Raw genomic sequence first — 23,485 nt, 5'->3', positions numbered from 1 at the left:
AGAGAGAGAGAGAGAGAGAGAGAGAGAGAGAGAGAGAGAGAGAGAGAACGAACTTTTAATTTAGGCCCTTGTTGGCTAAAGCCCTGTCTCCATGCTAGTTTAAATTGTTGACAGATTGAAGGGCAGGTTTTACACAGAAGGTTATAGAAGTGAGTTTGGCTAAAAATGCTGTTCTTATTTTGCAATATTACAAATGAAAATAATAATGCAGAACTGTAAGTTTAAATTTATGTTCCCTGAAAATCATCAATGTTTTGGGTCACCAGTCATAAAGAATGACACACTGGTTTAATTTTAGTTGAGTAAAAATTAAAATCAGACATCAGCTTCTGCTTTGGTGCTTATTATCTCCAATTTAAATTTAGAAATGTTGCAATCCCCCCACCCCCAAGCACCAAGGGCTACTTATTTGTTTGTTTCGCTTACTTGATTATCTATCTATCTATCTATCCTTTCATTTATTTATCTATCTATCCATCCATTTCATTTGTTTATTTCCTTGTTTGCTCACTTATTCATTTAGTTGTTTGTTGATTGATTGATTGATTGCATGCCAGAACAAGATGAACTTCTGGATCTAAATTCACATGTGATTCATGTGAATTTCTGGAGACTGTCAGTGGTAGCTGTGAATATGTGACTAGGTTCTTGGGCCTTTAAACACTGGCAATGACTGCAAACACTTCATCTCAGTTCAAAGCTCCTTTGTTTTAAAACTTAACTACTAAAGAGTAAAAGCTGTTGACCCTGACCATAAATATTTATCATAAGTCTGGTTCCCCTGGGCTGACAACAATCATTTTGGCAGGGGAACTGCTAAGATCTGGCAGGCTCAGCAAATTATGAAATTAAGGTCTGTACATTATCGGTATTTCTTAAATGGCTCTGAGTTTTCATTTGTAACCAATCAGGAAAGTTGTCTTTGTGAATTTTGAACATCTCTGAGGCTGGGATATTAGTATCAAAGTAGCAAATCTGTGTGTGTGTGTGTGTATGTATATATACTTGACTAAATGATGAACAAATGGATGAATGGGAAAAAAATTGTTTGTTAAACACTTATGTGCAAAGTGGAAAAAATAAAAAAGAGTTCCTGCTCTCAGGTTGCTCATACTTAGGGAAGATACCACCTGTAGGAGAGTTAGGCAGTGCCTGTATCCTTGGGATGCATTGGGTCTCTTGCCTCACTAGAGCACCCAATCAATACAGATGAGAGGAAGTAGATCTAGGTGTCCAAAGTGGAGATTTTGGGTTCTCTCCAGTAGGGAGAGCCTAGGAGGGTCCACTTGGTCAGGAGGGTAAAAGGGGAAAGAGAGATTGGCAGGAAGGTGGGGATGAATTCTGAGGCAAGGAGGGTGAGAGGGGTCCTTGTTGGTGCCAACTCCAGATGGAACCTTCCACCTTTAAAGCACTGGGGACAGCCATTGAGGGTAAGGCAAGTTGGAATGACTTAGTACCAGTTCTTAAAGGATGGACAGTTAGGAAAAAAACTTTTTGTGTGTGTGTGCTTAAAAAACTGTATATTGTACTCATCCAAGAGGAACTCCACTAAAAGGAGGCAATGTGATTTGGTGGGAAGACCACTGGTGTCAGAAGCAGAGAAGACAGGTTCAAATCCCTGCTCTGCCATGTAATATTTGTTTGACTTCAGACAAATTGTTCAACCCATCTGGGCCTCAGTTGCCTCATCTGTAAAATAAGGCATTGGACTAGATGCCCTTCTAGTTCCAAATCTATGATCCTATGAAGAGATTTAGCCCTCTGGATTTAGTGGGGTGACTACTCTGAATGTTAATGGTTGTTCTCACCCCTTCCATAGCCCAGCAGGTGGTGGCAGAGGAATGAAGTCTTAAATGTCACCCTTTCCCATAAGATGAACCTGGTTAGAAGCTCTCAGGACAGCTGTAAGAAGCTTCAGTGTCTTTCCAGGCTAGAGCTCTCCTCTCTCTCTAGTGCAGGGTTTAGTTGCTAACAGGTGGAAAAGCAAATTTATGATCCAGAAAGTTAGACTCATACTTGAAGCTGAAACAAACAAACAAAAAAAACCAACTGAAATTCCCCCGCTGCCTTCTACCTGCTCTCTCCCCCTCCTTTTCTTTCCCTTTCCCCATTAGAACGAGCAAGAATTTCTAGAATAGAGAAAGGATATCATGGTATTGTGGAAACATTCACAGGGCCTGAGTTTCAATTGTGCCTTTGCTTAGAACTTGTGTGAGTTTGGCCAGTTCTCCCTGTGCTTCAGTTACCTTCTCTGTAAAATGGACAATTGGTCTAGATACCCTCTGAAGGCAATGATTCTAAGATTCCTAAAGAATCAATGAAAGTAAACATTCTTTGACTTGGTTTATGCTCTACATATTTTTTAGTTTTGTAGGTTTTTTTTAAATAGGGAGGAAAGGGAAGGGAATAAGCATTTATATAGTACCTACCATGGGCCAGGCACTTTAAGTGCTTTAAAAATTTTTTTTTAAATAAAATCTCATTTGGTAATAAATGTTTATTGATATATTTTGTTTTCACCACAATTTCTCTCAACATCCCTTCCCCTCCCCTCTCCCAGAGAATCATTCCAGGTAACCATTTTTTTTTTCCTGGAAAGGAAAAAAATCAGCAATACTGATTACTGTGTGTGTGTGTGTGGGTATAGAAAACAGTTCCTTCTCCTAGGAGCTTATCTTCCATGTATTTGCATTCTGTTCAGTATACCTCCCACTGCAGAAGGGTCCTGGTAAAGTATGAGAAGGCTTTATCTTTTTGCTTTTGCATTTTGGAGGTTTGCTGTATGTAGCTGGAATGCACGTTTTGGTTATAAAAGACAAACAGTTTTCCCTTACTCGGCCCCATTGTAATAAAGTCGTTTTTTGAAACTGGCAAACAGCACAGCTGAGCCTCGGGTTTGAAGAACTAACGATTTATGGTCTGAATTCTTGGTCTGTGTTGACTGGATCTGGTTAGATTTTATTTATTTATTTCTTAAATTTTTTCATGAATCATTGGTAAAACTCAGTTCTTCTAAACCATTTTTGAAGGTGGGAGGAGAATAAGAATGTTTCCTGCTCCTCAAGAGTAATTCGATTAATGAAGGTCTTATTCATTGCCAGGATTTATTTTGAGAACTCAAATGATCTTTAGGCCTGAATTGTGTTGACTGTTCACCTTCAGAGAAAATTTCTATAATTACCTTTTTAACTGCAGACTAGTGATCTCCCATAAAGGCTATGAAATGATGATAATTTCATGGGCAAAGCTCGTATACTAATCCAGATAGATTCTCATATTGCCTGCAGCCCACGAACCTCCAGAGAGCACACTCTTATTAACTTACAAGAAGTAAATTGCAGCACACATGAAGTATCTTTCTGTAAACGCCTGAGTGGATTGCCTCACAAGTCCACAGCTCTTTTACATGGAGTCTTTCCAGATTGCCCCCTTGCTCCACCTGCTAGTACCTCTCACCCCATCCCCCACCACACTGAAACTACAGAGCGTTTATTTTGTATAAATCTTGAACTTACACACCGGATGCACGCAAGCTCCTTGAGGGTAGGGACTGTTGATCTTTTGGTGTTTGTGTCTCCAGGGCCTGGCACAAAGCAGAGGCTAAATCAATGCACTGACTTCAGCTAGGTGAGTCATTTTTGCCAGCAGCAGAAACAGAGATTCCCAAAGGAAGTGAACGAGTGTCTGAAGGGGGTAGGGGTTGGGGATGAGGGGAAGGGCCCCAGATCATTACTAATGTATCCCTGGAGTGGTTTTGATCAGAGAGTCTTCTAAAATTTTTATTTTATTTCTGGGGGTGAAGTCAGGCAAAAGGAGGAATTTTTTAAAAGGGTGACTTGAGGGAGGCAGCATCACGTAGTAGATCAAGACCGTGGAGCAGACGGACGACGCAGGTTCCATTGTAGACTCTGACACTAGCTGTGATCAAGGCCACGATCAAGTCCTTCTGAGCTTCGTGGAGCTCTGCCTAGAAGTTGTATAGATAGGTTCAAGTAAGGAGATAGGTTGGGATCTGCTTTGGGGAAGGAAGGAAGTTCCCAATCAGCCGCCCAATATTTATTAAGTGCCTACTGTGTGCATACAGATACAAAAAAGAGAGCTTGTGTCATAATGGGGAAGGGAACGATCTTTTTTAAGCACGTACTATGTGTCTGGCACCATGAGAAGCACTTTACAAATAGTATCTCATTTCCTCACAAGACTCTGGGAGGTAGGTGCTCTTGTTTTACCCCCATTTTACACATGAGGAAACTGAGGCAGGCTGAGGTTAAATGACTCAGCTAGGGTCATGAAGTTTGTGTCTAAGACCAGATTTGAACTCAGGTCTTCCTGAAACAACACATAAACAGGAACTGAAAGGTGGGGGAAGGGAAGACACTTGCTTTGGGGAAGGTGGCATTGGTATTAAAATCTTAAGAGTGTCAGAAGTAGAGCATGGAGGAGCATGAAGGATGCCTTTTCCCAAAGTAGAGGCCCTACAGTGGTGGGGAGCCTTTGGCCTGAGGTCACATGTGGCCTTGCAGGTCCTTGGGTGTGAGCCTTTTGACTGAGTCCAAGTTTTTACAGAACAAATCCTTCAATTAAGGGGATTTGTTCTGTGAAGTTTGGAATCAGTCAAAGAGCTGCACTTGAGGACCTAGAGGGCCACATGTAGTCTTGAGGCCACAGGTCCCCCACCATGGAGAGATCTTCCAGTGTGAGAGGGCCCCAGGCACTGAGGAAACTTTCAGGGTGAGAAGGCAGCTATTCTAAGTCCAGAGAGTCAGAATCAGAGGCTGGAGAGGAATGAAGGGCCCAGGCTTGGGCTGTTCCTCAAAATAGAGGTTCCAGGAGGAACTTAGCAATGGGAGAAGAGGGGCAAGGGATGTTTGAGTATGAGAAGGCCCTGGCTGTAAAGGAAGTGAAAAAACCTCCCCTTTTTAGATAGGAAGAAACTGAGGCCAAGCTAGGGTAGATGACCTTGCCCAGGGTCATACAGGTAATTAGCAAAACCTGAATTCAATCCTATATCCTCCATTCTTAAAGTAGGGGCTGGGGAAACCCTGGCAAGGGGGTCGGGTTGGGCTTTCAAGGTCAAAACTATTTTCATAGTCATATTAAAGACATTCTAACCTTTAATATGGTAAATATAGATCATAACTTAATCATTTTAAGGATTCCTGAAGTCAGAAAGTTTGAGAGCTGCTGCGTTATACTATAATGCCTCTGAGGTAGCTTGGGAAAATGACTGGGTGACTGTGTTAAATGAGAGAATATTTGTAAAGTGATTAGCCCAGGACCTGGCCCAAAGTAGGCACTTGATAAATATTTATTTCCTTCTTCCTTTAAGCATTCCATTGTTGTTGTTGTTGTTGAGTTGTTTTCAGTCAGATGAAATAACACATGTAAAAGGTTTTATAAACCTTAAGCGCTATATAAATGCTTTGTTGTTATTCAGTCATTTCAGACTCTTTATGACTCCATTTGGGGTTTGCTTGGCAAAGACACTGGTTTGCCATTTCCTTCTCCAGCTCATTTTACAGATGAGGAAACTGAGGCGAACAAGGTTAAGTGACTTGCCCAGGGCCACACAGCTAGTTAAGTTTCTGAGGCTGTATTTGAATTCTGGCCTTCCTGAGTTCAGGCCTGGTGCTCTAACCATCATTTCAATGCCCCTCATTTCAATGCAGGGCATCCCAGTTCCCTGTCAGCTCTGGGAAGAGTTGGTCACCATCCAGTTTTGGAATAATTTTGCTGTTTTAGAATATGTTCTGAGCCAGACTCTTAGGGGAACCCCCAAAATGTCTCCTGGAGTGGCCCAGGGGAACTGTTTACTGTGTTGGAATTAGGCATATTCCTCATTGAGAAACCTCATTGTGAACTAGCAACTAATAGATTGGCTGCCTAATCTGTCCCCCAAGGAAGATATAAAATTTGCATTCCAATAGAGCCTCCTTTTTAATGAGACAGTGGAGAGTTTTCCTTGGCCATGGGCAGAGTTACAGATGGCAAATAGCTTATCCAATATTCACCATGAGAATTCCCTGAGCCAAGTGTCCAGACCTTTGTACCATTGTATTGGCCAGGGGTAAAGGAATTACATGAAGACTTGTTGATTCCAGACAGTGAAACCTGGCTTTCTGGTCTTAATGAAGTGCTAAAGGAGTGAAGGAGGAGGAAAGTGAGGTTCATAGAGATCCGAACTTGTCCTGGGTCATGGAGTTGGCAAGGGGATGTCTGAGCAGAGCCGTCATATTCCCAGCAGATCTAAATGGTTAGCATCGCCTTGAGTCTCCTTTCTGCCTTTGACGAAGCCAACGGTACCTGTTCAAATGAATGGGGGGGGAGGTGAGGGGGTGTGGGTGAAATATGGCAGAGAAAAGTATTTATTCCAATGAGAAAACTGTTTTGAGTTACTTTTACATATCTCTTCTCTCCCATTTTTCAGGTTGGGGGAGGGGGAAGCGGAATGAGAATGAATAGAAATTTCAACATATAAATTCTATCCTTGAGAAAGCACTCTTGAGGAAATTTAGTTTGCTCATTTTTCAAATGAAGTCTGACCAAGTCCTAAGTGACTTTGTCACACAGCTAGTTAAGAAACAGAATCAAGACCTAAGACCCAGGTTTCCTAGCTCTCCAGTCTAATGCTTTTAATAATAATTATACTTTGGCTTGTCTCACAAATGCCACCGAGTTACAGGATGATAAGTGTGGTTAAGATGGCCAAAAGATAATGATGGTAGAATTGTTGGCCTTGGCTATCACTAGGTGGTGTAAGAAAGAACTTAGTATTTTACTGAAAAGATAACGCATTTTTTAAAGAGCACAGACTATTCCAGGCAAAAACATCCTCCTTTGGAAACATTTCAGTGTTACTGTGTAAAATAAATCATGCTAAGACATTCCCTTCAAGTTTTTATCCTCTTTGGGAGATAAGAACGGGGAAAATCAATAAGGTTTTGAAGTCAGATTCAGAGGAGGAGGTGGGCTTAGGAATTTCTCACATTTTTTGGTTGGGGATAGAATTAGGGAAAGAATTCCCTTCCTTTTGATGCCCTTCCCCCACAACTTCCCCTACCCCAGGTTCCTGTTAGGAGCTTTCCTAGGAGATGGCCAGTGTGAATTATGCATCATAGGCTTTTAACATAAAATTTTAAAACACAGCATACTACATCTCACTACAGAGCTTTGGGTGTTTTAAGCACTGATTCCTTGTGTGCTTCAGTTAAAATGGAATGATTTAATTCAACTCAACAAATATTTCTTAAGCATGTCAGCAAGGCTGGGTGAAGAGTGGCCTTCTGAGTCAGAAAAACTAATCTGTAGGTCTCCCTCTTTCCTTACCTGTCCTGACTTTGAAATTCTGGGCAAGTTACTTGACTTCTTAGTGGCCCAGACAAACCTCCAAGACCAGAGAAGTCTCAGCATGTAAGATTGTAAGTTCAGTGCTTAGCACAGTACCAGGCACTTCGGTACTTAATAAATGTTTATCAGTTGATTCATTGGTAAGTTGTGGAACATTTTCTGATCTGCATTGGCAGAAGGAGTTTCTTCATTGGTTTTGTCTCTATGCCAAAGAAATTCCAGGTCCAGACCAATCCACTGGTCAGCCATCTGAGGCACCAGGCAATGTAGGCCCTGGGAATACAGTGTCAAAAACAACAGAACCTATGGTCAGGGAGCTTGCCTTTCATAATAGCCTGAAGAAATTGTACATGCGATTTTAATTGTGCATGCTATTGTGGCCTGGCAGATAAATAGCTGTCTTTTTTTTTTTTTTTTTTAAAGAACAGTTAAGACATTTCAAGCAGCTAATTGTCAGTTCAGTTAACCCACCTTATTAAGTGCTTTCTATGAGCATAGTTTTGAATAAATAATAAACTTTGCCTAAAGAATAAGAGTATGTGATAAACTTATCTGTTATTAAGTCATTTCAGTTCAATTGAATAAATATTTATTGTTTCATCAAGGCATGGTGCTAGTGTTGATACAAAGACAGAGTGGGGGAAAAAAAAACCCTACCCTTGAGATGTTCACATTCTTCCTGAAGGAGAACATGAGTAAAGTCTAATAAGGCTGTCCAGTTGAGTTAACAGAAGGAGTCATTGGAGATTTAACCCAATATCTCCCCTAAGCAGTCTGAGGGGCGCTGGTGGTACTTGTGGTGTCATTTAGTCATTTTCAGTCATGTCTGACTCTTTGTGATGCTTGGCAAAGATACTGGAGTGGTTTGCCATTTTTTTCTCTAGCTCATTTTACAGTTGAGGAAATTGAGGCAAAGAAGATTAAGTGACTTGCCCAGGGTTACACAGCTAGTAAGTGTCAGAGGCTGAATTTGAATTCAGGAAGATGAGTCTTCCTGACTCCAGGCCCAGCACTCTATCCATTGTGCCACCTAGCTACTCAGGTAGTACATGTCCTTTTGAAAGTAGTGTTACTTTTGCATTATTTGAAGTAAGGATATAGTATTTATTCAAATGAGAGAGAACTCCCAGAAAAAAACAAAACACTTGGTTTTAGAATTTGCTTTTATATTTATATTTGAGTATAGATGTATAGGCATGCCCCAACTGACTTAAAGTTTGTAACCTGTTTGGAATTTAGAATGCATTTTCCCCATAAAAACTATGTTCAATGTACTGTTTAGGTGTCAAAGCAGAAGTCAAGGAGCTGGGGGAAGAAAAGGAGCTCAGGTAGCAGGGTGAGCAGTGGTATATGAGAAAGTAAGTCAGAGATTGCTCAAATCTGATATCTGGGCATCCACCTCAAGCATAGTAGCGAAGCATCCCTGAGAAGGGGTATGGGATGAGAAGAAGCTGGGATGCTGCTTGCATTTGCCATCTTTACACTATCCACATCTTCTCCCTTCAACCTGGGAAGAGAAAGCACCATTTTTGATTAAATGATTGAAGGCATTGTTGTTTGTCCTTCATTCTCAAAGAGTACCATGACCTCAGAAAGGTGATGCCATGACTTGCAAGTGAATTGGATTTAAATGAGGGAGGGCTGTGCAAAGTCACTAGCCTCACTTTCTCCTCTAGAGCCATCTGGGTCCAGTGGCAAGATATAGATCAGGACAACTGGAGATGGTCCCTGACTGAAGGCATGATGTTCACCCAAATGGAAAGGCAGTACTTAAGTATTTTGGTTTTAAAAAGGATTTGTTTCCCTCCCCTGCCTGACTACAGCTACATACAAAGGCTAACTTAACTGCGTCTGGATGTGACCAAGGCAATTGTTTTACCAAAAGAGGTCCGGACAGTGAACTAGAAAGTCATATTGATCATTATATATAATCAAAAGTTAATTATATTCTAAAGCTGTTTAACTTTTGAGGTAGTAGAATGAATGAATCAATCATATATTAAACAAGCATTTAAATGCCAGATACTGTGCTAATAATAAGTCTACATTTAGAAAATGTACACTGCTAGGTCCCGAATAGTGCAAATAATGAATCCTGTGAAGTGGTCACATGTATCTGAATTATCACTATGTGAAGTTGTGACTATATAAAATGTGGTCACTGGTTGTAGTCCATTAGAAATATTCAGTGTGAATTCAAATAATGCATCCACTTCCCAGGTTTCATTATTCACTAATCAGAACCTCTCCGTACAGTCTATCTCATTACAAATTTAAGAGTTGGCTAGAGAGTAGGATTACCTTTTTAAAAAAACAAATTATAAAGTAAGATGATGAAGTGCTAGTCTCCTAACAAGTTACTACTTTATTTAGATACTTTAAAAGATCTCTTCAGGGGCAGCATGGTACCATGGATGGAAGGATGGTCTTGGAGTCAAGAAGAGCTAGGTTCAGATCCTACCTCTGCTATATGGTTGTGTGACCATTGGTCAGCCAGTTGGCTTCTCTGTGCCCTTGTTACAGATGAATTGATGATCTGCATTAGTAGAGAGAATTTCCATCTGCCAACAAAATCACAAGTGGATCAAAATTAAAAAAAAGATCTATTATTTGATTGGTATGGGCACAGTCCATTGATGAAGATCACAGCATTTTTTCCTTGAATTTCTCTCGCATGTTTTCCTATAAACTAAACACTACGTGGGCTTCATTTAGAATTTTAGACGCTACCTTTTTGTCTTTTCTAGACAAAAAAGGCTGTCCAAATGTGGAATGGATCATCTCAGGAACTAGCAGATGCCTTTTTGTTAGAGATGCTCAAGTAAACACTTAGGTTGTAGAACACTTCTCATTCACATATTGGTTGGCCTACATCACTTCCAAGGTCCTTTCTTGCTCTGGGATTCTGTGATTCTGTTCTGCAGTGGAGAAAAACATTGTTTTATAGTCAAAGATTACACTTCCAGCCTAGACCAACACTGGGTGTAAAAAGGGCCAGAGGGCTAAAACTAGTTTAAACCAAACTCATCCCGCCCTCCTAGAACAACTTCTTAAGATGGACCAGATGCCATGGACAGCATACATGGTGTGGTGACTATGATGCTCTTAAGAGTACTGAGTCAAATTGGATGTAATCTACTTAAAACAGGGACTGTTTTGTGTCTGTCTTTTTATCTGCTGTGCCTAGAAAAATGTTCTTTACATAATAGATGCTTTATAATCATTTGTTAAATTAAATTGAAGAACAGGTAAATAAATGAATTCTTGAATTATTTGAAATTTCATTTTTAAGTGGCTTAGGTGGTTTCTTCTTTTTATACCTCAATAACATTTAAACCCCTATCTGAAATCATTTTGACTTAGCCGTCCACTTGTAAATAGATTCCTACCCATTGATTTTGTCTAAAATTGTAGTAATAACTATGAGATGAATCTTATTAATAGGAAGATGGAATAGTTCAGTTACAAAATATATTTACTTCTGAAGGTGGTTCCAGTCAGCCGATGCATCTCAAAATATAAATAGCTGTTTATCACTGGGGGATCGACAGTAAGAATGGTGTGGTATGAAGGACCCAAAATGGCAATTCAGGAAAAGTGGGTGCTTGTTCTAACTCTTCTGCTAAGTTTAACGAGTTACCTTGACCCAATAATTTCTATGTAAGATGTAATGGCTCAACAGAATCCCTTCTATGTCTAGCATTCCAATCCATCTCTTCAAAATCTAGGAAGAGGTTTAAAAAACAACAAGCCTACCTGTATCCAATATGAGTCACATAAATTGTATTTTTGAAAACCAAGACAACCCTTTAAATTCTTTGTGTACATATTAGTAGAATTTAAAGTACTGAGCTTTTCATTTGAGCTATAAACTATGTGTTAAATCAGGATGGAAAGCAGGGAATTTAGGGGATTGCAAATCCACCACCTCTTTAGTATGGAAATTACTAAATAGTTTGCAAATGATTCAGCAATCGCACACTCTTGGTTCTCTGAGGAAATTATTCCATTTATATTACCGCTATCAAGTGCTGAAGTCATTATGTTGAATTATTTACTTAATAATCTCCTAAAGACCAACTATGGGATGAAGAATGGGCAAAGGGCCACAAAAATTCTGTTAAAAGGATGGTTTAGACATAGGGGAGAAATGAGAAGATACGTCCCCAGTTACTAGTGAGGACTTGTTTATTTCCACATAGAATAACAGGTTCCCTGGGGACTTTAGCTCCGATTACCTTATCTGCTCCCTTGGTATGTACAGGCCTCTCGAGGTCAAAACTGTTTCTCTTCTGATTTGTTAATGGACAAGAGCTGAGTATTGATTTCCCTGAGGTAACCTAAGAGGCAAAACCTGCCAATGTTTGAGCTGTCCAGTTGAGAGAAAGATATACATTATACTTGTGAAGAGACCTGGAAAGAAAGAAAGCCTTGAGTCTGTGTAATTGTCCCCACCAGTACTCCATGCCAGGAAAATATAAGGAGAAAAACAGTAAATTATTTGACTGATATTAATGCTAGGCAGCAGGCCTCTAATGATAGGTTACAACCTTGTTTTTCACCCTGTAATACGTTGACCACGGGAAGGCTCTGGACGTTCAGGCAGCCCTCTGTTCTAAGGGACCCTTTATACTCTAGCCACTCGGGGGAATCAATGCAGATCTGATAAGCTTGGGACAGTAAGACCTTGAATAGGTTATTTTGTCCTGAAGTCATATTTCTCTCCTGTTTGGTCTCCAGGATTTCCATGATTTTCCAATTCTAAATTCCCTAAACTGCCTCTAAACTGCCCTGTAACATGGAAGCCTTTAACAGCTGTCCTTACTCAAAGATGCCCACAGTACATGGCAAAGGTCCATCTGCCTTCCATGTTGATATTGCACAAGAGGGCTATAAAATAGCAACTTATTTCTATTTTTAATGAGAAAAGATGTCCATTTTCCCAGCCCTGCCCAAGATAAAAGAGAGATGCTTATCAAAGCCTAGCTGTGTTTGGAAATAGTTAGAGTTGTAACCATTTGCCTGGGGAGGTTGTGTTTACTCCATCTCAGTTCTATCCAAGGCAAGAAGAAGCTGAATCTGAATCACTCTCTAAGCAGGCAAATTAGTTCAGGCTGGGTATTTTATGATATATAAAGCTAGTGTTGAAGAAATTTCAGGTATTAGTCCAATGAAAACTTATAGCAGCCTCCCAGTCATAAAGGACAGTGTAGACGATAGGTAGGTAACATTTCCCTTTCCTTTATAGAGAGGAAGTAAGGGAAGGATCCAGAATTAGGGATCATAGGACCTCCTCTCTCCCCTTCGCATTTCACAGATAAGAAACAGGGCTCCAGAGAGGAGAGTGGTGGCTTGTCCAAGGTCTTAATAGTAGTCACTAAGTAATAAAGTCCAAGCGTAGTTTGCTCGCCACTATACCACGCAGAGGAGGGCATTTTGGCCAATGGTCTCTGACACTGAGATGGACTCATCCAGGTGTACTCCTGCTCCATCAAATCAGGTGTCTGTCCATTAGTGCTCTTCTCCAGGAGAATGGAACATTTGCTGCCCACTCTCTGAGATTATCTCCAATTGAGCTTGTCTGTATCTGGTTTGCACGTATTATTTACATGTTGTCTCCCCCATCTGAGAGCTTCTGGAGAGCCTGGACTGCTTTTCTGCCTTTTTGTATCCCCAGCACTTCACATAGTGATTGGCACATCATAGACACCTAGTAAATGCTCGTTGACTTGAAACACACTAGAGGGCATAACTGCCTCTCTTGTGGAATGAGGTGCCAATGGCCATGTTTTCAGAAGGATCTGGGACTGGCTACATTTGCCTGAGCTGTACTGGGGATTCATGAGGACCAAAGGAAGAGGCATGGGTTGAATTGAGAAGGAAGTAAAAACACAGATGAGGATAGAACTGGACCCACTGGTAGTCTGGGCACTGAATGAGCAAGAGTCATGGAGAAAATGCGACTTAGAGTGAAATGTGCTTGAGTAGTCTTCAGAGATGCTGAGTGGCTAGAATACTGGTCTTTGGGTGGGGAAGACATGGGTTCAGACTCCACCACCATGTGTGACCTTTCTAGTCAGTGGGCATTGATTAAGCTCCTATTACGTGTGGTCACTATGCCAAGTGCCTGTTTAAGTGACTTAACTTGTCTAAACCTCAGTTTCCTCGTCAGTTAGCATTAAACTTATATGATGTGCCAGTCATGAGAATACAAAGGAAACAGTTCCTTAGCTTGAAGAGCCCAGGTATAGAATAAGTTTCTGCTACAAAGATCCAGCCTCATTTGGGGCAGGTGAGACTGGCAGCTGGGGATCAGGAAAAGACTCATGTTGAACATGGGCTTGAACTGAGTTTTGAAGGAAGATGAGGTGGAGTAACAATGTGAACCATCTGCTTCTCAGCTAATATAGGTAAGCTCATTGAAAACTTAACAACACTGCGTAAATGTCGTTTATTATCATTGTTGTCATTCATGCTTCTCACACCTATCCATGAGTGGAAACAGGTTGAAGGGACTTGGCAAAGAACTACACTGGGAGAATAAGGGTGTGTGAAAGCAAAAGGATCTAGGCTGGAGCAGATTAGGGGCCAGGCATACAAACAGAAACCAAGAGAACACAAGGACCAGATGGACGGAGGAAGGTAGGATGGCCCTTCAGTCTTTCCAGAAACAATTATCAAGCACCTATTATATTCTGTGTAAGGTACTGTGCTAGTTACCATGGGAGATAGACATGAATCAGACTTAATTCTTGCCCTCAAGGAGCTTACAGTCAAGTCTAGCAGGAGAGATAAGACATTACACACATGTAACTGTAATATAGGAAAAAATGTTATCTTTGTCATGAGAGCGACAAGCAAAGTGCTATAGAAAGGAAGCAAACAAGTATTTATTAAGCACCTACTGTATGCCAGGCACTGTGCTAAGTGCTTTACAAATATTATCTCATTTGATCCTCACAACAACCCTGGGAGCCAGGTGCTATTATTATCCCTATTACAGTTGAGGAAACTGAAACAGAGGTTAAGTGACTTGTCCGTGTTCCCACAGGTAGCAAGTGGCTGAGGTCAAATTTGAACTCAAGTTTTCCTGACTCCAGGTCCAGTGCTTTATCTACTAGACCGCTTTGTTGCACAGGACAAAGACCACTTCTTGATGGAGTGATAAGTAAAGTCTTCATGGACTTCACCCATTTAGCCTGAAACTTCAAAGATAGTGTTGATCAGTAGAGATGTGGGTTGGGAAAGACGGGCCTTCATTATAAGTGGTAGGTAGCACCTGAAAAAAGGTCTGGAGGCTGAAGGAGGAGCTTCCAGGTGGTCCAGAGGAGTGGGGTAGGATGTTGGGAGTGGGCTCAGGTAAACAGATAGTACTTATACCAACAGCAAGGAAAGGGCCCAGGTGCCAAGGCAGCTTTCTTTTCCAGCCTCACCTGTTTTTCTTCTCCCACCCAGTGGAAGGTCTAAAGGTTTGCAGGCAGGGAATGAATGAAGGAAGGAAGGAATGAAGGAATGAATGAACTTCCTTTAAGTCTCAGCTACACTGTCACCTTCTGCAAGAACCTTTTCCTAGTCTCCCTTAAAGCTAGTGGCCTCCCTCTGAAATTACCTCTAATTTATCCTGCATATATCCACTTTGTACATAGTTGTTTGCATGTTGTCTCCTCCATTAGAATAATTCCTTGAAAGGCAGAGATTTTGTATCTCTAGCTGCTCAGTCCAATGCCTAGCACATAGCAGGTGGTTAATAAATGATGATTTTTTGATGAAAAAGCATTGAGCCAAGCTTCTGCTTAGCAATGGGAACACAGATAGAAAAAACAAGTTAGCCCCTGTCCCAAGGAGTTCACAGTTTGAGGGGCATGAGCAGCAGTGAGGGTAGAAGAGCAGTGAACAAAAATAATTCTCTAGTGGAGGTATGTCCCTGACCCGGCTCAGAGGCCTCAAGTACTAGACTTGGCTGACTCCTGAAGTCGATTTCTCATTTGAACCCTCCCAGCATTTTAGGTAGATGCATGTCCTGCAGTACTCAGGGCAACTATCTAGGTGAGGGAAAGAGGCCTCATACCTTGGAGAACATGTGTCTACCTCAGAAAAGTTAGAAGGTATTTACAGATGTGCATAGCAATTAGAAAAGATAGCTTTTTTTTTTTCCAGGTCTGCTTTTATATCTTTATGCCTACACTGAATTCCTAGCCACCCAGGATTCTATACCACTAGTCTCACCCTCTCGGCATTGCTTCATCACTTCAATCATTAATACCACAGAACAAGGGTGGGCATACTTTGACCTATACACAACCCCATTTTTGGACAGGTGCCCTTGCCAGGCAAGTATGTGAACCAAACTCCTAAGTGTCTTTGCAGAGAAAGCACAAATCCAGCCATTCTAAAACACTCCATTGCAGGACCAGAATGTATGGACACTCTCAGAGCCTGAGCCCTCGGGTTTTGTATTATGAGCTATTAACAGCTTAATGTAGCTTTCTTATTTTATGTGAAAGGAATAAGAATCCAAGAATAACAGTGAGGTCATTTGAAAACATAGCATATAGCTGCCCATTAAACTTCCTTTTCAATATGTATTTTGTTCAAAGTATAATCTGAATAGAACCTGAATCCATAATTTTGTAATGAAACATGGTATGCTTTTCAGAGGGAGGAGTCCCTCCTGGCATTTCTATGTCAATCTTCCCTGTTTGTCCCGAGTTGGCTCTTTATTCAGCTAATATGAACATCTTGTATGTTTTAAAATAACAGGTAATGACATTCAATTCAACGATCTGTGAAAGATGGTTTGTCTCTTTTGGAGAGAGAGAGAGAGAGAGAGAGAGTTTGTGTGCGTGTGCGTGTGTGTGTGTGTGTGTGTGTGTGTGTGCGTTTCTTTTCATCTGGAGCTCTGAGCTGTTTGAAATGTGCTCCTTTGAGCACCTGTATCTTCATAAGGGAGTTCTTAAACTAGTTTTTCATTTCCATCTTAAATATTCCATGTTCGCAAATATCTTACTTAGTACCATGCTTGATTTACCCCTACTTTAGACAAAAGCACACACCTCTCGCCTTCAGGGTCTTTCCAAAAAAGGAGTAGACCCAGCTTTCTTCCCCTTTTTTCATCTTGGCCCAGTTATTCCCAGTTACTTCTCTCATCTAAGAAAGCAGAGTTCCAAATAGTTGCTGACTATAAATGAATTCACACGTGTGTGACAAGCGTGCAAGAGAAGTGGTGTTGTTTGCATTGCCAGTCCCTTGACAAAGTTGTGTCTGAATATAATTGATGAAAACAGCCGGCTCCCAGTGCCTCGCACTGACTTGCTTCTGCTTGGTCTTCCAAGAAAAGCGAAGCTCACTCGGGGACAATGCCGCTACATTGTCGAGCCTCCTCTTGTCAGACTTGCTGGGAACTGAGTGGGAATGAGTCGGCTTTAAGCAAAAGTGTCCATGTGTTTGTGTTATTTCTTAGAAGATTAAGTTTTTAGATACTAGTAGTCATAATGGCTGGGTAGCTTTGCAGTTTAAAATGAGACCCATTACAGATTGGTTCACTAGTACCGTTTCCAAATTCACAAGTTTTTGCTTGTATAACCAGCGGCGGCCTGACAATGGGCCCACAGCAGGTTTCCCTGTCCCTGGGTCCTGTATGAGCACATCGCTGTTTGCTTCCAGAAATGACTGTGGTATTAAAAGCTTCTGGTCACTTTTATGGACCAACAGCAGGCTCAGGAGAAACCTTCCTCTTGTGTATAGAGGATGAGGCAGTGGGGGACAAATATGCCCTAGGCCAGAGCTTGAAATGGAAGGTCTCATTTTCTTCATCTCTAACCTCTTCTGGTTCTACAGATTTTTTTGCTAAATGGAGTATGTGCAATGAGTCTATAAGTGAGAAATTTGGTAAACGGCTCCCCTTACTTCTTGCTAGTGACAAATAGATCCCTAATGGGAAAGGAACCCCCTTCTCAAGTGCCCCTGAACGTAAGGGCTTTTCAACGTATGTCAGATAGATCAGGAAACTGATTGGTAGCTGGTCTAGTGAGGTAGATTTTACTAATTGTATTAATAGAATCAGCCACCTTGATTTTGGGGTACTTTTGACCAATAATGAAGATATCAAAAGTCATTTTTCAAGTTGTGTCCAACTCTTTGTGACCCCACTTGGGGTTTTCTTGGCAAAGATGCTGGAGTGGTTTGCATTTCCTTCTCCAGCTCATTTGACAGATGAGGAAATTGAGGCAAACAGGGATAAGTGACTTGCCCAGAGTTACACAGCTAGTAAGTGACTCTGAGGCCGGATTTGAACTTCCAAAGATGCTCCTTCCTGACTCCAGACCCAGTGCTCATCCACTGGCCACCTAGCTGCCCTAGAGATATCAAAAAGTGGACAGTAAGGGAGAGAGAAAGAAAAAGCCTTGATGATCTATAATTGAGTAACTGTGCAGACTAATTAAGTGATAAAATCATATGTGTGTTTGGGTGATCTGGAATCAGAAGGAAGCAGTCTCTTTAGTTTCAATGTCATCAAGTAACGGATGGGATTAAGCATTGGCCCCGCGGGGGCCAGGGAATGGGACCGTGAAGGAGGGTCAACACGTTGTTTGGCTCAGTGTGACTCATTTTCCCTCCCATTATTGACTTATCCCAGTCTTGCCATAGCTTTAGTCAGTAAGCATTTATTAAATGCCTGCTCTGTGCCAGGAGCTGTGCTAAATCCTAGGCATGGCTACATGAAAGAAAAAAGTCAGTCAGTCAGTCCCTGTGCTCAAGGGGCTCACAGTCTAACGACTTTAGGTGAGAGCATAGCATCTGGCATTCTGGAAAACAGAGTGAATCAGTAAAGCTCCCAGGGAAATGCTCTGTAAATCTTTTTCTCCAGAAACTTATTTGTGTGGGTGTCATTAGTTATTTTCTTTGGAAGAGAAATGTATACGACTCTGGTAAAATGTCTTGGAAACAAAGTCTCAACAAAATAGGCTTCTTCTAAGTTAGCATGTGTTCTATACATCCCTTCAGCAATGAGTTTTGTTGTTTTTTTTTTAAGGAAGAATTAAATCACATTAAGCAAATTTCCAGAGAGTGTTGAAATGTTCTGGTCATACTGAAATGTCATGGTTTCAGATTTCTAGAACTTATTAGCCCATCATCTGGGGGATTGGAAATATACTGGCACCTCACTTACAACATTATTAGGTTGGATTCCGTATTCGATGGCTTTTAAAGTATGGTCTAGAGGGAATTTGGTTATTAAAATACCAAATGGATCTCATTGGAAGATGTTTCACATATAATTTGATCCTAAAATATGGATCCTCAAGACCATGGGATGACATTCTTTTTATTGTGGTGGGGATTTTTATAGGGATAATATTTGACTTGTACTGGATTTCACTGTATATTAAATGCCTTCTTAATATGGCCCACGATTGCATTAGTTTGTTCACTTTGCCAACTCATGGAACTTGCAGTTTCCTTTTAAAACTCCTCCATCTTTTCAGAACAACTCCTATTTAACAATGTCTTCTCCATTTTATACTTGCAAAGTTGATTTTTTTGGAGTCAAGTAAATAATTTTACATTTATCCCTGATGGATTTATCTTGTTAGATTTAGCACAGTACTGAGCAAAGTCCTTCTGGATTCTGTCACCCAAAGTGTTAGCTTTCTGTCCCTTCTGGCATGGCGTCATTTGCAACCTTGTTGAGTATATACCATCTACACTTTTATCCAGGTCATTCACAGTCATTGTAAAAAATGGTAAACAGCACTGGGCCAAGCCCCTTGCCCCACTGACATTGAGCTATTATTAGCTACTCTTTGAGTTTGTTAATGCTGGCTGTGCAATTGGTCCTCAATTTGTATGTGTATTATTGTCTAAGCCATATCTTTCTGTCTTTTCTACAGCAAAATGTATCAGCCATTTTATCAAAAGCTTTGACAAAATTTAGATAAATTATATCAATAGCATTTCACTTACCTATTAATGTAGTCATCCTGTCAAAAAAGGAAATGAGTTTATTCTGATGTGACCTTCATGACCTGACCCATGTTGGCTTTTTATAGTCACCATTTCCTTTTCTAGAATTCAGCAATCATCTTTTTAATGATCTGTTCTAGAATTTTCTCAGGAGTTGAAGTCAGACTTACTGACTTATAGTTTGCAGATTGTTCTCTCTCGCCATTTTTTCTTTTAAATTGGGACACTTGCTCTTCTCCAAAATTGTGGTACTTCTCTTGTTTTTCATGATTTTCCAAATATTGCTCACAGGGGCTCAGAAATCACATCTTGCAATTCTTATGTGGATGTTTCCCAAGCCAAGTCAGCAAGCATTTTTTAAGCACCTACTATGTGCCAGGAATTATGTTAAGCTCTAGGTATACAAAGAAAGGTAGAAACAGTCCCTGATCTCAAGAAGCTTACAGTCTAAGCAGGGAAATGACTTGCAAACAACTATGTACAAACTAGCTGTATATAGGATAAATTGGGGATGATCTTAGGGGGAAGGCATTAGCATTAATGGTGAACAAGGAAAGGCTTCTTGTAGAAGGAGGGATTTTAGCTGAGACCTGAAGCAAGACGGGAGATAGTGATGTGGAGGTAAAGCATTTATAGCTTGGGGAACGGTCAGTGAACATTCATGAAATGAGGAGAGGAGCTTGTAGGAAAAATAGCAGGGAGGCCATACCCTCCCTCGAAGCTTGCTTCCCATATACACTGGGTATGGCTGCATGTACAGAGTGATTTGGGCATGCTCCCTCTTTTAGAAGGCTTTCTTTGTATCTCCAGTGCTTAGCACAGCACACAGAATAAAGTAACCAGGTAACAAATGCTGAGGATCCCAGCATTCCAGCCTTGGAAGACTTGGATTCATCAAAGGCAGTTTGGTGCCCACTTAGCACAATGCTTGGCATGTAGTTGTCACTTAACAAATGCTGATTAATTATTCTCACTATCTCTTTACAGATCTTGCATATCAGTTCCCTGCTTATCATTTTTGTTCTGTCATTTCCAGTGTAAAGAGTGTCTACTTTGCAGAGATTTAAAGATTTCCAAAATGTTCTGTACCTCATGGGATCACAAATGAAATCGGAGTGAGAACTGTGACCTGGATCCCTTTGGGGAGCAGTCCCCCAAGAGATCTTAAAAAAGTGACAAAATATTGTTCTTTCTCCGCTTGCTCCTGGGAGTGTGTATATGTAAGTGGGGTCCAACATCGGGACTTTTTTTTTACTTCCAATCTTAGTCAGTGACTGGTGCATGTTGTTCAGGCTCATTGTTTAGATCCTGGTCTTCTCGGGTGGGGAGGTAATGGTTACCTCTCTTAGATGAGGGGATTGGGTGGGTTATGTTCCTGGCTCATAGGTTGGTTGCCATGCCCCTCCCATTCCCATCTTTGTTTTCCAATCAGGTTGATTCTTCCTTCCTTAATATGCTGGAAGAACATCCTTCAGGCTTGTTATAAACCATTAAAGGGCTGGAGCCAACATCCTTGCATTTTACAAGAATGTCCAATCTCCTTTATCTGACCTCTTCCTGGACTGGAGCTGTTGTCTTACTTCCCCTGAGGGCCTGGAACATGTTTTTTTAAACAAAAAGAAAGGGGGGGGGGAACCCAAAAACAACAAAATCAAATTGCCTGATGAAGAACTTGTTCTGATTTTTTCCAGGCAAGAGAAGGAAAAATAAAAAACAGCTGTCAGCTTGAGTCATGGCCTGAAGTTTCTCCTTGCAAGGTGCACTAGGTCATCATTATGAGGCCAGGCCAGTAGACACGTTATCAAGGCTTGAGAGGCCATTGCTGCTCTCCTCTCACCTCCTTCAACCCCTGCCAACCTGAGGTGAAGGTGTCATTCCTTCACAGCTCTATGCGGTACAATAGGCAGGATAAGGGAAGGACCACTTTCCCCCTTTTAGGTCCTGTTGCCCTCCCAAGATAAGCTTGGCATTTTGGTCTTGTTTCATTTGTCCTTTAAAGTTCTAGCTTTCACAATGTAGATGATTCTGGCCACACATTTCATGGAAAGAGCCTGCTTCTGCCCATGTGGAAGGATTTGCCTTCTTCCAGAAGATCCTTTGAGTCTCTCCTGATCTGAGCATGGGCCAAAGCCCAGATGGAAGAGATGTATTCCTGCCAAATCAGCATCATCGAATATTTATGGTACTAAACAGAGTGACAGATTGGCTTGCAAAGATTATTTGAAAGAATGCATGTCCTCATGAAGAAGTTAGCTTCTGAGGGAGGGTTTGGGGTGGAGACAGGGCGAGGAGAATTTTCTGGGATGAAGATGCCCCAAGGCGACTGCAGATAGCATTGTTTTGGTTAAACTTTGTCTGGGCAAGTGTGAGCATGATCTCATGTTCCAAAGCTGTCACTGGAAAAATGCAGTGGGAATCTTGTTTCAATTTTGTCTCCTTTCTCAATTCATCCTACAGTCAGCTTAAATCTACCTTCTATGTAGTTATTAATGATTCTGATTTTATTTTAAAACTATTGTTTTAGGCCTAAAAGGATCTTCAAGTTCTTCATGAATAGAAATGAAGGAACATTCTCTGAGAATCTCAGGCATTTTTTAGCAGACCCTAAATTACTTATTGCTGGATCTTGGGGCAACAGTGTTGGCCAGTTTTCTACCTTGCCTTTCCTCCTTCTGCTCCAACTGAAGCTAGAGGTTCAGGGCAGGAGAGAACAGACCGAACTGAGGACAGCCAACTCTACTAGTAGATTATGGAGATTATGACATGAGGGTATTGTGTCTAAGGAAGTCCATGGTCCAACAAATAAATAAATAAGTGTGGAGAAGAGAAGAAATAATGACAATGAAGTCTGAGACCATAATCCATCCCCTTGGAAGTGGGAAGGAAAACAAATGTCAGTTATTATGGAAAGTTAGTGTTAGAGGAAGTATGCTGGAAAGGTTTATTTTACCAAAGCACTGAGACTATCTACTCTGACTGTCTGGGTAAACATGAATTTTTGGGTCCTGTGCCCAGCTCCAAGAGCTAGCTCCGTGACCCTTCTCCAGTGTTCTGCTCCATTTTGCAGAAGCAAACTGTTATTTAAAGCATAGTGCATCATTCTTGGCCCTGGTGGCTAATAGGGATACAAATTTAAAAAAACAACAACAACAACAACTTGGTTTCTCTAACTTGAGTAGCTTGAAGACAGCTGTGTGGCAGGGGCTGGGTGCCTGGCCAAGGGCTCTCTTCCCCCTGTGGTTTGCCCAAGACTGTGAGAGTTGTCACTCCTTGTTCTAGCGACTTTTATGACCACAACACGTCACCTGATTAAAGTACTTTCTGTTATTGAATTGGTGATTCTGGGTTCTATTAGCTGGTTCTGTTATTGGGGCTGGTTATGTATAGATGTGGGAAGCAGCTGGAACACCGGAAAGAGCGTTGTCTCTGGAGTCAGAGGACTTGGGTTCAAATTCCTACCTCAGTTTCCTCATCTGTAAAATGTGCTGGAGTTGGACCAGCTGGCTTCTGCAGTCCCTTCCAGCTCTCCATCTAGGAATCTGTGTCTAAAGTTGCTGTTTTGTGGAGATCCACAGTGCAGGCTCAGAAATAGATGCCTTGCAAAATGCAGTTCAGCAGTCGCCTGGATTCTTGGGAGAACCAGGCAGACAAATGTGAAGCGGTCACAGTCAGAAAGAGGCTAGCCCTCTGCCTTCTCCATAATGTGAGCCTCTGTGTGCTTCCTGTCACACAAAGCATACTTCAGATACCAGGCAGTTTTATGTGTCTGTGCAGAGCTTTAACGGGAATTCTTGTGCCTGGGGTAAATTCAGGTGGGGGAAAGGGGAGAACTTGGTATGTCTGAGGCCTCAGGCAAACAGTCCTAACTGCTTGCTTTTTCTCATTTTCCCTGTATATATAGTCAATGGGTTGGCTCACTAGAAACTGATTGGTAATTAAGTCATCAAGTACTTATTAAATACTAATGTGCCAGGTCTGTGATAAGTGTTGGGAATTTACACAGGAGCAAAAAGTCAGTCCTTGCCCACAAGGATCTTACATTTTAGTGGGACAGACAACACATTTAAAAAAGGAAGCTGAAAAGTGTGTGTGTGTGTGTGTGTGTGTGTGTGTGTGTGTGTGTGTGTGAGAGAGAGAGAGAGAGAGAGAGAGAGAGAGAGAGAGAGAGAGAGAG

At 41.3% G+C, this 23,485-nt stretch overlaps 1 protein-coding gene across 1 annotated transcript in view; it reads left to right on the top strand.

Annotated features, from left to right (window-relative positions):
* The window catches only part of SVIL (supervillin), a 160,880-nt gene that overhangs the window by 191 nt on the left and 137,204 nt on the right, over positions 1-23,485 (top strand). The gene's annotated exons all lie outside the window — the stretch shown is intronic.

The sequence above is a fragment of the Vombatus ursinus genome, unplaced genomic scaffold (assembly GCF_900497805.2).
Source record: "Vombatus ursinus unplaced genomic scaffold, bare-nosed wombat genome assembly UNPS02014861.1, whole genome shotgun sequence".
Classification (NCBI taxonomy): Eukaryota; Metazoa; Chordata; class Mammalia; order Diprotodontia; family Vombatidae; genus Vombatus; species Vombatus ursinus.
Note: the sequence above shows the minus strand (reverse complement) of the source record. Positions and strands in the feature narration are given on the sequence as shown.